Here is a 17,876-nt window from a genome sequence, read left to right as displayed (position 1 = left end):
TGTACACACCCCACTGCAGTCAGAGAGGTAAAGCTCTGTCTCCACCTGGAGTGGGAACCCAGAGAGCTCATCAGTCAGCTTATTCAGAGTCCTTCCTTGTAAAGTGTGCGAAGCAATTGTCTTAGAGACAAGTAACTTGTTTTTCTTCAACTTTCTCCTGGGTATATTAACTGGGGGTTTTGCAAGTATGGACAGATACTTTTCGCATGGTTCTGTCCCTTGAGATTTGCTTAAGAATCATTTCATTTTACACCTCCCTAAAACAGTAGGGTACTATTTTTTTCAGGCTTTCTCACTATCTATCTTCCCTGAAATTTCCATGAATTTCTATTTATAATTCAGATTGTACAACAACTTTCTTCTCAAACTAATAAATCCAGTTAGAAACAAACTAGTCTTTTACTAAACAAAATGAAAAGAAGAAACAAAATCTTACCTTTTGTAATTATGCTCTGAGAAAACAGGAAAACCACATTAAGCCTATGAAATGTGTTAAATTCTGCAACCAATGTGCTTCTAGAATGAGAATATGAGGGTGTATTTAATATAAGCAGAATGCTTATAAATACTTACTCACTATTGGAAAACCTTGCAATATTAAAAGTTATATATTTTGCGGAGATGAGTCAGAGTGAGGGGACCTAAAAGCAAATTGTTTTCATTGTTCTTTAACCTATAGGGAGGAAAAAGAGTGTTATGAAATTTGCTTCTTAAAACTTGATATTTTAGTTTAGTTCAGTTTTTGAGATTTTTTTTCTAATTTAAATTTATGTCTCTGCAGGATTATAGTTGTTCAGATTAAAATACCTCTCTCTTTCTGAAGACTGGAGGACTTCTTAAAATATTATATTTCCATCTGTTTCCACGTAAATTGAAGCAACATCTGCAGTAGTACTAAAACTGATGCTTGTAGTTTAAAAAATGCCATCAGAAGCAAGAGACTGAGGCTACAGGGATAACAAAACATAACCTAGACAGCAATTCTGTCTTCATTTAAAATCCTAAAATATCCTCCTGCTTTTGAGAAGTATCGTATAAGAAAAATTAATTTGTGAACATCTGTTCACTACAGGACAGAAGTTGAGTTTTGATCGGAATATATTTCATTTTGATGTTTATTGTGTGTTATTTAGTACAGGCTGACTCTTTAGGAAATGAGTTGTGCTATGACATTTGTTTTAAAGTGAGATGTTTTATTTCTTTATACTATGCTACTTGAATAAATGAAAACTATGATCTTATTCAAAATTAGTAGAATTAAATATGTTGTGGTGTGATTTTCAAAGACATCTAGCATTTAAAATACTAAGGGCTGCTTTAAATTCGGTTCTTCATCAAGCACTCAAGTCACACAAAAATCTAGTCAGTCTGAAAAGTACTAGATGCGTGCCTAATCTTGGCCTGGTATTCTGCAGAATTCAGTTCTTGTGAAGAGAAATGTAATTTGTCTGATTGTCATAGATGTATAAAGACTTAAATATTAGAGGACTTTGATATAATACTACTAAATCTCAATTACCTCTGTAAAATGACACCGGAACTAAGGTAAAACCAATCAGGATATATTTTCTCAGGCCTGTCAGTGTGAACTAATGGGTTTCTGCTATAGCTTTGATTACTCCTTCAGAAAAAGCCAGGTAACTTAGTCCGTGGAAACAAATGGATTGATCCAAAGTTTCCACAGAAATACAGTATTAATTCCTTTGTCATTAAGCAGTGTCAACTGCTTCTTTTGAATAGGAGTCAGTGCTGATATGAATGGAGTCTAATTCACCCAGGTAAACTAATTTTGTTACTTTCTGAACACAGAGTGACAGCATGAAATTAACCAGATAATTAGCAAATTTAGCACTTTACAGAATCATACAGCTTTCTAAGAGGATCTGTTATTGCATTTGTCTGATTGTTAGTACCTTCTTTACATAGTCAGGTAACTAACATGATTATACCAAAAGCACAACCTCATTAGTCCCCTCAGGGAATTAATTAACCTGCTGTGTCTAGGAAACTGTAATAATCTTCTTAAGTTATGAGTTGCTGTGTTTAATATTACCATGTAGGTCCAATAAATGTAATGAATGATTAAGTTTCTGGAAACCCAGTAACACATTTATCTTCTGTCTGGATGAAAGGAGAGACTTCAGAAAGTGGGGAAAAAAAGATTTTTCTTTCTAAGGGTGGGACATAAAAAGGTATATAATTTCCTTCCCATATATTATGAAGAGTTTTGCAGAATTTTATTAATTAACTCCAGCATTTGTCACCTTCATAAATCAGTGATCCAAATTCATGAAAAGATAACTGATTCAATCCAATCATGATTTAGAAGCTCTGGAGAGCATCTGAAAAGCTAATCATTTTGCAACATCAGTTTTGTGTTCTTCCTAGAGTGTTTGACCTCACTGGGGGCAGAGCTTAGGTAGAAAACAAAGTGTGAAGAAACAACCCCTGCAAAACTGTCCTTTGGCTAGCGTAGCATACTGTAATATCCCTCCTTTCTCCTGGACAAAATAAACTATGATAGGGCAGTCCATTTAAAAAAAAAAAAAAGTTAGGGTAACCTTATCAGAGGATAGATGAAGAGTACGTCTTTAGTTGAGTGTAGTGTGGAAAAGTCCAAACTGTGAAACCTCAAATCAGAAGCCATATAGTCACATCAGCATGAAGACGCACCTTCTGGTATTCAGTACCAGTGGCCCCCAGGGCTGTACTGTGTCACAACCACTTGCTTGGCACCAGCTCAGATGTCACCATGCTGTGCTTCTCCAATGTTATGGTAGAGCTATGACCAAAAGCAGCACAACTCACTCTGACTGGCAGCACAAGTACTGAAAGAGTCATGGATCAGGCAAAGGAAGAACTGAGCCAGAAGACTTTGTTGGCTTGTGAACAAATGGCTGTGGAGGGGAGAATGCATTTAGAGAAGAAATAAAAAGGTTTCTAGGTATGGAAGCAGCGAGCTTCACAGATTTACTCCCCAATTCAGAAAATGAAACTTTAGCCAAGAGTTCATTACAGCCAAGAGGTCTATTGGGAGCTGTCACCTCTTTGACGGCTGATGATGAGGGTAGCGTTATTAAGTCAGTTGGCATGCATAAGGCTTCAGAAGCTTTTGCTGGATTTACCAGCATCAGGTCCATGCTACAGGGAGCTCTTACTGTCTCCTTTACAACAGCTTTATGAAATAATGAAGTCAGTTTCATTCTGATGCTTTCCCAGCAATTTTTGGTGATTCATTTCTAAAGTCATATGAAGATGCAATGCGGCATAAATTGTATATGGCTGAATTCAAAGAGAAGAAATCTGATTCTTGTCTCAGGCTAATGCATTTATTGTGCTAGTGATGCAATAACAATAAATGACAATATTTACAGGCAATTCATGTTCACCCATTAAAAAGCTCAACTCCTTTCCTTCAGGATATGCTAGTATGGCATCATACAGATATGCTTGTAAAACCTGATACTTTACTTGACAGTGCATAAATGCTCATAGTACCAGCAAATTGTGATGTAAAATGCTGCCATACTGAGGCTGTATTTTAAGTTGTAATCATGTTTTTAAGTAAATATGGAAAACCAAATACTCAAACTGCTATTTTGTGCTACATGGAAAAATATTATCACTTAATCTTTAAACTGCATTAAAATCTTGTTTGACTTTACACTAAGAATTAAAATGGCCTTTAGGTTTATTTACTTCTGAAGTCACTTAGTATGGACAAAATTCAGGCCTCTTTAATTCTTCTTAAGAGCATCCATTCAGGAATGAATTGTTTAGCTAATCTACTTTAAATTCATACACCGACGATTTGAATTAAGAATCTTTATGCCCTTTAATTTTACATGCAAATATTTTTTTCTTTCATAAATTTAAAAAACAAGCTAATGAACCACCACCACTCAATAACAGTATTTCATAAGCACAAGACTTTCATAATAGGGTAGTTGTCTCCATTATGATACTCAAAAAGTAATTCAAATTAACTGAAAATATTATTGTAGAGGATAAATTAATCTGCACTAGACCTTCCTCTGTAGACACCTTTTTTCATAATTAAAGTGGCCTTATTTTAGGTTAACCCAAATCACAAACTTTAAGTATACTGAGGTCATTTTAATTCTACATGGAAAAAGTATTATTCATACATTAAATGTGGTTAAACAATCTACTTTAAAAGTTCATTCATATTTATTCACCTGAATGTGTCTGTATCTATTCCTAAATTATAGGATTAAGATTGAAAAATCTAACACCTACTTCTGAATGGATTCACTATATTAATCAAATACTAAGATTCTAAGATAACAATATATAAACCTTTCCAAAATTTTTGAGATGTATTATCAGTTAATTAACTTGGGTATCTTGATATAAAAGTTTTAACTCAAGTTAAACACATAAACCTTAATATCAAATTCCCACCAAACTTCATTTTCTTCTTGTAAGAAAAAATCTTCTCATAACTCTAAAAAATTTAAGAAAATGACATTTCTTCGGTACAAATGAGTGGCAATTTCTATAGTAACTTTATATATGAGTAAATCTCAGGGATTTATAGAACTGAGAAAAATATTAGCTATGAAATTACTTTCACTGGGCTAAATTAATCCTTGGTGGTATTTTCAGGATTTCAGACATCTGAAAGAAATTATGTATTCAGTTTACTTTCTAGAGCTAGTGTGTTTTAGTGCTGCAGCCCCAAAGATGAATTCTGATCCACACATTTCTCTGGATTTCTAGAGGTGAATTTTCACAAAGAGCAGAATACTGCATTGGGCAGGGCAGAGATAACAACTTACAAAGGGAGAAATGAGCCCAAAACAGTGCTAGCAATAAAAGCTTCGTTAGCTCAAAACTTGTTGTGCCATCTCCACTAGGGAGTCGATAAAAACAGTAAAGAAAATTCTGTGACTCAGTGCTCCATTGGTATTGGCTTTCCATAGTAGCCTGAGGTACCATTTGCTCAGCCACAATCCTTTTCTGCAAATAATTGCAATAACTGTACTCCCAAAAAGAAGAGCGATGACCTCTTCTAGGGTAGACTCATTTTTTTGTCACAAAGACGGCAAAACCAGCACCAACTACTTTGTCCTGTTTCAAAAAGTAAAATTGACGTTTTTGTTCTGGTCAAGCAGATAACAACTGCATATTTCATAATCATCATCTCATCTAAATAGCGTTTTATCTGAGTTATCTACTTAATGTGATATCTAGATTATCTAGATAACAAGTTTCCTACTTAAACAAGCAAATCCAGAAGAGTAGTAATACATGGAAAAAGTAAAATATCAAACATTAAAAAAATAATGTTCTTAAGAATAACTACAATTGAATTCGGTATCTATCACTTCCAATAGACACTTAAGGGCAAAATTGGCAAAATTCAGCTTTGAGTAGCAGATTTGCAGGTAATATAGAAGGGGAAGCCTCACTTAGACCTTCCCTAGTGAGGTCTCTGCCTCAGTAACTTATTCACACTGTTCTACATTGACGTTTTCATCTTTTACAACTCTGTTGGGAGACTGTTTAGCATGAGCGTGGGTGGTGATATGCAGCGCTTTTCCCTTTTGGATTCCCTTAAGACTAAGAAAAACTTACTGCCTCTTTGATCAATCTTGATTTATGTCCAAATGGCAGCCCTCTATCATTCAGAAGTAATTCATTTATATCAGATCTTCATCTGCCCACTGATGTTAATATCTGCACATTAACATTCAAGAAAACTAACCTAATAATAGCTCAGGCTTCATGTGGGCCACATCAGAAATTTCACAGTTGTTAAATTCACTTACATAAAAATGCTTCTCCTGCTGAAGTTTCACTGCTGTTTGCAGAGCAGAATGCCCACTATCAGAATCTTGGCAGATGTTTTATTGTCTGCAGCACGCGCAAAACCAGAAAGACAGACAGCACCTCCTTTCTCTCTCTGGCTGCTGCCCAATGAGAACAACAAAGTGGATGTGATCCAAGCTCATTCTTCAGGAGCAAGAAACATCATCCTGTGCATGAAACACAGCATCTCCAAAAAAAGAGTCAGATCACTTAAAGCTGCATGTCCTTGATACTTAACAGGATAAAGTCTGAGTTGCACCAGTGGAAGAAGAGCAGAAAGTGTTGCAGGTGTTGTTTATGATAAGACTAAAATAACTTCATGGAATTTTGAGTATAATTCTATCAAAGTCAGAAAGGTCTTTCCGAAGAGAAACCCAATTAATCACTATGAATTCGAATTACTGCCCGCAGCAAACCCTTGGAACTTTTGGTAGGTCAATGTGCAGCAGCAAGTGATGCACTCACTCAGAAGACTTTCTCTACATCTGTACTGATTCCCAGACATCACTGCAATTTACTCTCAAGACTTCAACGTGAGAAGTTCCTGGATGTGCAGAAGATAATGCTGATAAAGCGATCCACTAACCTCCACTGTGAATAGCAGATAAATTTTACATAAAATAAATGAGAGGTATTCCAATAGAACATAATTCTTCACAGTGATGTCGGTTAAACACAGGAAGGGGTTGCCAAGAGAGACTCTGAAACCTCTACCCAGGAGGATTTTCAAAGATCAATTGGATGACACTGTGAACAATTGACCTAACTCTGAAGCTAGACCTGGTTTGAGCTGGGGGTTGGTAAAGATGACCTGCTGAGATCCCATTAAACTTATTTTTTTTCAATGATTCCTATGATCTACCCTTCTAGTGAAAAATACTGGACAGGTTTTAAAATAAAAGGAAGCCATAAATTGAAGAAAAGGTCTGTATGTGGAGAAATAGGGATGTGTACAAAGCATAAATTTTAATTCTTGATTTCCAATTGAGATAGCAGGTTTTAATACAAAAAACCCAAAACCCATTGGTCATGATGATATCTGAATAGAGAAGTTTAAATGGCTACAAACAGAAAAGAATTGTGTGTACTGCTGCAAAAGTTGAAGAGGTGGGCATGAAACAGCAAGACCGTACTTCAGAAAAGGACTTCAGAAATCCATTCCTATTCAATGTATGAAGAAAGAAAGAAAATCTATACAGCTGAATAAATACTTCTGTAATGGGTGAATAGTAATGGGTGAACACTGAAATTGAGTGAATACATGTGATAAAAATACAATTCAACGGAATTAAGGTCAAAGGTAATACCGCTAAAAAAGATTAAATTTCACTGAAGTGGGTGAATAATGAAAAGAATACCATGAACCATGCCAAACTGGGAGAATTCTGAATTTTAAATATTTTTCTAAAATAATTTTTTTTGGGGGGAGACATAATTATATAAGGAAAAATATTGCTTACATTTTCTGCTTTATCTGTTAACCAAAGGCTCCCTTTTCACAAACATTTTGAAGACCATGTGTACATTGATAATATTTAAATACAGAGAAAGAATGAGTAACACTATGACCAAGAATAAATTCTAGCATCGGTCTGTAGATAAAATAGATTATTTCCAGTAAAAATCCAAAATCAAAACAGAAAAACAGTTTAGGAAAATTAGAAGGAGGAGAAACAGTTTCTATAATCTGCTCACCTACCAAGATTTTTGTAATTTCCTTCCTTCCTGTGCTGGGTTTGATAATCTGCCCTTCTTCAAAACAGCCAGAGTATTTGCCGAAAGAACAGTACCAAACTCCTCTTCATTAGGTCACCAGGATGTTGTCATCAGCTGAAAAAAGTGACAGAATTTGGGATCTTGGTATTGCATAATAGGACTTGTAGTCAAGCATTGAGTCAGTTTTCACAGTAACTGTGCTCGCATTTTCCAGTCAAAAAAAGCTTGTTTAACTAAATGCACCTTGAAAGAAATCGGCAGATCTGCAAACTTAACCAGAGAAGGACCACACAGCCCTTACAGATTGTTTAGAAAATAAATGAAATGAAAGAAGAGACAGATATCAACATCAGTGAATACGTGTTCTTGAAGCACTGGAAGTGAGCTGGCACTAATTCTAACTGCAGATTAAGACATTTCTCTGTCTCTCACTAGGTGTATCATTCACCTTTGCTCGAAGAATAGATGTAATCCAGTCCTGCCCCCCTCTGTATGCATCAGTACTTTCCCCCCTACACCCTGCTTCCCCAGGCTATCCAAAATTAGCTGAAGATAGAGGCTGAAAAAGTATTTAGGCCGGCCTGTTTTATGTGCCATGTGTTATTTAATTCACCTGATGTGTGCTCAGGGCAATGGCTGTGTTTCAGGTACCTTGATCTGTGCATGAACTAATAAATTTTTATGTATACTTAGCCTTGGTCTACTATTACAGCAAAATTTATACTGTATTTAAAAAGAAATCTTAGCAAGTGCATCCACTTCTTAAATGTACGTAGCCTTATTAAGGCTTTATTACCAGCTGCAAGGTATTGGCAATAATCCTGAGCATTCATTAGATGTTCGTGAGTAAACAGTTTTAAGACACCAGTTGATTGGTAACAATTAGCAAGTGTGCAAGGGCTATGATTACAAAATTTTGAGTAGGAATATTAAACTATTTCATAAGATTTATAATTACAGAGGTAAAGTAAGCCTCCTACCTAAATGGCTTTAGTATTAGAATTTTTTTAAAAAACTTGCACCCCCGTAAAAAGACTATCACATCTTTTACTCGGAATGACCACGACATTGAGAATATAATTAGGTGTTATTTTGCAGTACTGTCCTCATTCATAACAGGTATTAAACATTGCACTGAATGGTAGGTGGGTGGAATTGTTTTGGAGTTATGGGGGTTGGGTGTTTTTCTTTTTCTTACCGTACCTGGAATGCATACATATGTTAAGGAAGTTTGCTTTGTTTATTTATTATTCACCTTCAGAGTACAGACAAGCAAAATTCATCAACAATTTACACCCAGGGAACAAAGCACTGGTATTTTAGGCTGGTGTTTGCAGAACAGGTCTCTCCCATGACTGGTTGCCAGGCTGAACAGCTATGCCTTGATATTTTGTTCTTTCTTTGCTTTCAGTATGTCTTATGCTCACCCGCTGCATATTCGATTACAATTTTAAGGCATTCAGCTTCAGCCAGTATAGCTGCATCTTACTCATCTATCATAAGTCTGACCCAAACAGTACCATTAGCAACAGAAAAATTAGGAATAAATCCTGTTCTCCCGGACAGCACATGTCCCTTTGAATAACATGAGGGTCCTTTCTTTCTCTAAAATCCCATGCTTTACATGATACGTACATTTCAATTTCAGCAAAGAAAGAAAGCACGAGTCTTGCCCATTATACAGGCTTCTATTATCCTCAAAGCTGATCTAATTTATCCATAATAAATGAAGCAGAAGCCTGACAGAAAAACATGACATCTGATGGTCTAATTAATATAATCACTTCCTAATAACATGGTTTTGCAAGTTCAGAGTTTACTTTCATCATCCTTTGTGCAAATAAATTTGATAGATCAAATGTTGACATGAATCCACAGCAATGGTGACCTAACCAAAGCCTTTTTAGCAAGTCATGAATTTCCTGCTTGAAATCTAATCTTGGAGGAAAAAAATCTGTACTTTTTTCTCTCTTACAGGACGTGAGCTGAAAAAGTAAAATGAAGCAAACATATAGAGAGCTGTAGTCATTACTTTCAGCTGTCATTTTTCTCTACTTGGTGCTCTCTATTAAGTGAAAAACTATGCAATAGCCTCTTACAAAACAGAGGAACTCCATTATTATTAATTTTAAATAGTATTCAGTAGAAAGATTTGTGCTAGGATTGCAGTAGGGTAATGTTGCAGACAGCCATTCAAATTGCATTGGACACCAAATTTACATTTTAGATGCATCTTGGATACCTTGTCACCTTCTGAAACCTAGTAACACTAAATTTCCAACTCTGCCAAGGTTTAACCAAGCAAAGTATTATGCAGTATAAATACATTTCAGTAACTGAGGTCATTCTGAGGAGAACATTTACTTTTTTATCCGGCTATCTCTTTGGTTGTCTAAGCTCATCATCTTTACTCAAAAAGATCCACACACTAATTCAAAAAGCAACCATCATGAAATTACACTATAACCAAACTAATATTAAGTTTTTTATTCCAAACAAGGAAACTTATTTATTCTAGTTAGCCCTTGCTTCTACTGATTATGTATTTATATGAGTTTGGCCATGTGCCTTATAAAATTATAATAATTGCATAACAAGATTTACAGTTAGTGAATACTGCCTATCTTTGAGCTTTTATTATGGTAAGGCCCAAATTACTGTGCAATACGCAGTGCCAGAGAGAAAAGAGGCTGGTCAGACCATGCTTTGTGAATGATGCCTCTTATTCTGAAAATCACTACCTTCGTTTTTCACTTTTTTCCTTCTTCCAGGACTACAAATGAGCATAATAAGGCATGTGTTTGCAAACAGCTTCTTAAAATAGGTGTTATTAAGACCAGACTAACAGTAAGAGAAGGTAAGGTAGTAAGACTTTAACAGTACACTCCCTCTCTATGAAACATATCCTGGAGCTTATTCTGGGTCACAGCTCCACCTGCACTCCCGGGACACATCCGTTTGGAGTGCCAGTACTTTGCTGACCTCTGTGGTAGGCCACTAGTCTTCATCATCTTCACAAGCAGATACATAGTGCTGTATTCCAAAAACCTGTGAAGACAGTTCCTCATCTACAAGAATTCATTCCTCAAATTTGACACTTCACACTCATTCCTCAATGTAGGTTTTCCATCCACTTCCTCGTCACAAGCACTTAAATACAGATTCTGCAACTTTCTGAAGTCTGAAATTTTGTGTATTTTCAGTCTTTCTAAAGTCTTAGGTTTGTATTTTTTATACAAACTTTTTACAAAATTATAAACTATATGTACATTCTTCTAGTCCTTGGTTTCCACAGTAATGCCAGTTTCTGATAACAGAACATGGCACTTTTGACTCCACATATAATGCATATCATAGCACAAAAAATTAGTCACTTTGTTGAGAAAGACTAAATTCAGATGTGTCTTGGGCACTCCTCCTCTTTTTAACTATTGTCATATGAAATGCAATAACAAATCTCGACTGTCTTTACAATATTTGCATTCGTTCATAAGAGCAGACATTTGCAAAGGATGCATTAATACTTTCCTTGCATGAAGAAACTGGATTTTGTACAGCATTTTGTGGTATCTAGTTTTTGCTTAACTTTGGACACCAATACATGTACCTGTCTCTTGAGCACTGAGCTACGCTACTTTATACCAAGAACCTGGATGGCTATAGAAAAGTATTCCTACTAGATGTTTCTGAAGATGATTGCCTTAGAGGAAAAATTTGCCTGAAGGAAAATCAGAACAGCCTCATTTATTCAAACAAAGTGCAGTTTACAATACATATTTTTAATATCATGTTGTTATTGTGTTTTTTTTAATAATGAAATTTTGTTTTATCTTTATCCTTCTTTCTCAAATTGCTCTTTTTTTAACCTCAGCCACATACTCTGAATTTCCTGTTGTCATGCAGGTCTCATCTATACGACTTACTTACTTTTCTGCAATCACGACATGAAACCTTTTCCTTCATTCTGTTGGGCTTCAGAAGTTTGATTTGGATGATTTATTGTTTAAAAAACTCCCATCCCTCTACTTTGCTTGTTTTATCCTCAAGAGAAGAGTGAGAGAAAAACAAGAAGAATCTTTTTTACCCTTTCTATACTGTGCTTTTATCCAGGAGCATCACATTGCACTAACACTGTTGGTACTGTACGCTCAATATTGATGGTATGTAGAATAATGGCATTAATTTCTAGATAACACAGGTATACATCTTTCCAGTGTTTGATTCCCTAAAGGAGAAAAGGAACAACATTAATCCTAAGAAGTATGAGAGAGTCAGACTAATAGGGAAAAATGATGGTTAAAAAACCTAAAAGTAAAAATTTTTAATGAAACAACTGAAGAAATTGTAAGATGAAAGAGCAACATTCAAAGATGTTGATACATAATCTGCCCTTTTCTTCAAAGAGCTTTTTTTGAGTATGACTAGACAAGTATTAGCAGTTTACAAGGTTGTCTTGCCCAGAAAACATGATCAGAGAGAGAAGAAAGCAATTACTCTAGTTTTCAAGAAAGGCAAATAATTCTGTTATTTATACAACACCTGACATTTCTGCAAGATGGGTCGCTTTCAGAATCCAATAGACTGATGACCAGAACTACACCTAGGCATTTATAAATAAATAAAGCAAAAAAAACCCAAACCAAACAACCTAGCTTTAAATGTTTTATGTAATGTATTCCGTATTCCTACATATAAAAAAAAAATATTAAAAAAACAAACAACATTATGGTATTTGTATTGCCTAACTTGGGATTTATACTAGGACTTTGCTATGTGCTACATAATATTTAAAAGTAAAAAAAATAGAATAAAAACTTTTTTACAGAAATCATTAGTGAAATGATCACTGAAAAAAACAATATTGTATCTAAATCTTTGCACTTCAGACTAATAAAATCAACACACGCTAAGCAGGATTTCTACTTTCAAAATTGCACAAAACATTCATCACTCACACATTACATTTCCTAACCTGTGATTTAGGTATATATGAATCAACTGGGTCAGAGCACCCTACAGTTCTACTTCACAGTTGCAAGATATAATTCCCCAATGAGGAAAATGAATTTTCCTGTTATCATTTTCAGCTGTTTATATTTTTCTAAACATTTGACTGGGTTCTAGAGAAGGGCTGCTACAGTACAAATATAAAGTGTTAGTCAATAGGCAGAATGTAGTCATGGCAGTTCTTTAGCACAGAAACTGAGACCATAATGCTTTTAGATTATTCAAAATTATACTGTCAGTAGCACAAGTAAAATTAGTTCTCAAACCATTTCACAAAAAGCAGAAGACCATACTGTCACTCAGGTCTGTGTATATGAGACAACTCTTGTCCATTTAACATAAGTTTTATCCCAGTAGAATAGTTAATGAAAGGGAAATAATGGAGAAAACTGTCAAATAAAGCAAGTTAGACAGTTGTTACTTACAAAGACAATATTGACTGCAAGTAAGTTAGACTTGTTTGCCCAGTCGAAAGCTAGATTTCAAACCATAAAAGCCACAGTATCCTGCAATTAAATTAAGAGAAATGATGTACTCAAGCAAAATGTAGTTGACATGGATCACTTAGCAACAGAAAGTTACAGCTCTTCAATTTGCAGAGGAAGATGACCTTGATTCTTGACACAGAAAGGCTGCTAAGGAGCTTTACTTACTTAGGGGGCAGGAGGCACAGAAATCCTTGATAGTTCAAGTGATTTATTTTTGTTTTTCCCCAGGTGTGCTCGTCAATTCATCTAGAAGATGCTTTTCTCCCCCACCTCTGATAACAGAAAGAAAGCGCACTGCTCTGAGAACAACATGAAGCTTGAATACATAAGAGTGACCAAGAGAAGAGAGTCTTAGTACTTAACATGAGCATGGTGATGGTTCATGGCAAGAGAAACTACTAGTAAACACAGAATGAAAAAATGTGTGTCATACCTCAGAATGTATTTTAGCAGTACAAATGAGAAAATTTGGAATCTCCACTGTCATATCACTAAAAGCACAAGAAAATGTACTAATCAGCTGTTCTTTAGAAGGAAAAAAAAATGACAACAAAAGTTTGCGAAGCTCACGAAATGCCAGTTGATCATCTGGAAGCCTTTACTGATTAACAGCAAAACTTTTTAATTCCTTGAATGTGCCTACACTAAGCAAGAGAAGACAAGCAGAGATGGGATACGTAAATTACATATTAAAGTATTTTTTTATCTTTAGTTGATATTATTGGGGGGTGGGGGTAGTGGTGTGTATTCTGTTCTATTTTTATACCTGCAGTTGTGAGGGCAGCCAATTTTCAAGTCCAGCCTGCTGTAACTGCAGTATTAGCGAGTTTGCTTTACTTACAAAGGCATTTGATTCCTCCCTGATGAGTTACCAATGCTAATCCATCAGAACTGAAGTGGTTTTTGGACCCAGGAAGAGTTCTTATCCCCTTCGAAGCTGCAGGTATGTTAAAGACAAATGGAGGTTTGGGAAATGCGTAGTGATCAGTCACAGCTAGAAACCAAATGGAAAAGAGGGCTGTGAAGTATCAAGTGACAATAACGTCTCTCCCCTGATTAGAGGCTTTTCTAACATACAAGATTAATCATTAATTAGAAGTAAAGTCAGAAGGGAATCTGTGCCCTAACTCATACCAATAGCGACTTTTTCTTTAGATTCTTTTGCTTATCTTTCTAGTGTAGGAATGTGGCTTTCTTCCTGCTAAGGGAACCTGGGTATGGTGGACTTCAAGGCCAAGGCTATTTTCTTCCCCAGTCTGTTTGCTATCGCCTTTTTAGGTTCCTCCAGCAGTGAGGCTGAGCATGCATTCCCAACATGCACAAGCAAAATGCAGACATCCATCCACAAAGTGAGCAGTGCCTTTGATGCCCACCATGGAGGTATCAACAGCATTTACAGAAACATGAACATCACAGTCCCGTCCTGTTCTCCCTCTTCAGCTGATCAGTTTACTACTGGACACTCACACACCTTCACTCTTCATTTGCAGTCACTCCTGTATTTGCATATCCCGAGAACAGACACATAGGCTGACCCAGAATCTGTGCCCAAACCCATGGCCCCTTATTGCCTTGGACTCAGGTCTAATCAGGTCTAACCTTGGGTCTTTCAAGGTTCTGGTCTCCTCTCATTTGTCAACTAGTCCAGCTTGAAGTGTGTTAGTGAGGCACCTCCACACAGACTGCAAGATCACACAGGAAGAAATTAGGACTAAAGTTTAAGGACAGATTAGAGTGATCAAGCATGGAGCTCAGACAGACAAACCTAGCAACCAGCAAGCAAGCTAAAATAGGACTGTTTCCTTTTGTCCTCCTCATTTCCATTTTCCCATGCTTCTTCCTCCTCCCATCCACCTGGATCCCTCCTTTTCCCTGCCTTTGGCTCCTCCCCTCCTCCCTTAAAAATTACAGAATAAATTTTGTATTACAGAATAAATTCCCACGTTGCCTCTGTAACATCCCATGATAAATTTCTCATAATCCCACAAGCTTCCTCAAATATCTCGTATATATTGCCCCTCTACTCCACTCTGGTGAGACCCCACCTGGAGTACTGCATGCAGCTCCGGAGTCCTCAGCACAAAAAGGACATGGACCTGTTGGAACGGGTCCAGAGGAGGGCCATGAAGATGATCAGAGGGCTGGAGCACCTCTGCTATGAAGACAGGCTGAGAGAGTTGGGGCTGTTCAGCCTGGAGAAGAGAAGGGTCCAAGGAGACCTTATAGCAGCCTTCCAGTACCTAAAGGGGACGTACAGGAAGGATGGGGAGGGACTCTTTATCACAAAGTGTAATGATAGGACACGGGGTAATGGTTTCAAACTGAAGGCAGGTAGATTTAGATTAGATATTAGGAAGAAATTCTTTACTGTGAGGGTGGTGAGGAACTCGAACAGGTTGCCCAGGGAAGTTGTGGATGCCCCATCCCTGGAAGTGTTCAAGGCCAGGCTGGATGGGGCTTTGAGCAGCCTGGTCTAGTGGGAGGTGTCCCTACCCATGGCTGGGGGGTTGGAACTAGATGATCTTTAAGGTCCCTTCCAACCCAAACCATTCTATGATTCTATGATTCTGTATATAAACTTCCCCCACTTATCAGTTACAAAATGTTGCTTGAGCATCTCCAAGGCTTTCAGTTGTTCCTTCGGTTGTGTTTCCTCAATCTGTGACCTGAGACATCTGGTCTTTGGTCCCCTTTATCTCCTGTGCCTTAGTGTTTGTGTATCTAGGTGGGGTTTATTACTGTTTCTACCTCTAGTCTTTTGTTTTCATGTTGAATACCTGTTAAGCAGATATGCCCACAAACCAGATATGCCCACAAACCAGATGTCCTTACATTCCAAGTATCTACATATCCCTTACATTCTGCAATTCCGTACACTTCCTAGTGTCATCTAAAAAATGTATTTAACAACACTAAGCAAGCTTTGGTGAGTGCCTTGACACATATAATCTTTAAATACCCATTCCAGGTTTGTTTTTAGATGCCATGAAGTTTTTTGTAGGTGTCTGCGAACTCAAAGTCTTCGATTTGATGATCTAAATAGCACACTGAGTTATATTCCTATAACATTATGTTCTACAGTACCTTTTGGACTAGAAAAATGTTTTGTACAAGTACATGAAACAAAGACGTGTAGATATTACAAAGAAATAAGGTTTGCTTTAAGCAAGGGCAAGTAACCACAACACGTGCTGAAAACAGAGGGAAGTAGCTAAACCAAGATGTCTCTGGTTTGAGTGTACGGAGGAAGCAACAAATTAGTTCTAATTGAAACAGAGTCAGAACTATACAGTGAATTACAAGGCTATTCTATCACCACTGACTCTCAGCAAGCCTGTAACTAGTCTTCTGTTTTACTGACACCGTACCCCTTAGTACAGTAATCGTTGAGGTAGCACTTCATTAATCAGAAATGACCTGACTGAGAATATTCTCTCTTTCATATACTAATGCAGCTGAACTAAATTCATATCCAATTTATGAACAGATAAATGAGAGTTTTTAGGAACTAATCCTGAAATCTCTGATTCCCAGACCACTCCCAGAAAACTGATTCCTATCCTGTCGTCTTAGGTCTGTCTTTCACTTCGTCAGCTGAGCCCCACTAACTGAAATGACTGTGTACTACTTTGCTGTCTACAGTTTCCCAGCTAATGATTTCAGTCTTATGCTACTCAGTGCAATACTTCAGCCTCAGTATGAGAAAAGTCACTTCAGCATTCTGATGCTTTTCATTCCCAATACATGCCCAGCCCACCAAAACTATCCTGTGACTGTCAGGATTTCAATCCTTAGGATCCTGCAGTGCTCCAAAATGTTATTGTTACAGATTATACCTTGCCATGTTATATATAAAACAGCATGCAGTCTGAACACAGCCAAAAGCCATATATATCCATCAACAGCAAAGGTAAGATTGGCAGTTAAACAGAGGACTCCTGTTCAGGTAGCACTGAATCCAAATTTTCTCTGAACATTAACCAAAGAGGCATTGGTTCTGGATTTGTCAATGTCTTATATGAGAAGGTATCACTGAATAAGGTGCTGGCAAAATGGGGTGATCTGCAGGAGACTTTAACCCTCTGTGCTCCAGCTATAATTACAGATCTACATACAACTTACTTTGCAAAGGCCAGTGTATAAATTGAGTGGTAGCTATCTCCTGGTTATGCCAATTTATTCACAATCAGATGCATGTTTTGCTATGTCTGCTTCAAGGGCACAGTCATCAGCATGCATGATTACCTTAATGATTTTGTGGAGCACTGTAGCCCATTAGGATAATTGGAAGTACATCCATATTCTAGCATGCATTCCTTTGCTAGACAATATTCTTCAAAACGTTTAAGAAAAAAAGAACATTGTTGTACCCATCACACAGCCTCATTCAATGATTGGAAGAGGATCACAAACTACACACTTTGACCTCAAATATCAGAGGATGGAACAGACTTATTTTATCAGTAAATTTCTCTTGTGGAACTGTCACCCCAACATGTCTGCAAACTGGGAATCTTTATGCTAAAAAAATGTATTGGCAGCTATCAGAACAGAGTAGGAGAAAAGGGGTGCTCAGTAAAGGAAGGCGAGCTGGCAGCTGTGGGTGACAGCATGCCCGGCAGGGCAGCACCCTCATTGGCAAGGGCACAGACTCAGGGTACCTGCAGAAGCTAAGCAGAGTGAGCCTGAGGATGGTAATAAAGTTCATATGAAGACCAATGATCTCCAGAGAAATCCACAGTGGTGAGGCAGGTCTAAAGTCAGCCAGGAAGGCAAGGTGCAGCAAGACACATGGTCAGGCACAGGCAGAGCTGCACCATTGCTCAGGGA

Source organism: Chroicocephalus ridibundus, chromosome 2 (assembly GCF_963924245.1).
Source record: "Chroicocephalus ridibundus chromosome 2, bChrRid1.1, whole genome shotgun sequence".
Classification (NCBI taxonomy): domain Eukaryota; kingdom Metazoa; phylum Chordata; class Aves; order Charadriiformes; family Laridae; genus Chroicocephalus; species Chroicocephalus ridibundus.
Note: the sequence above shows the minus strand (reverse complement) of the source record.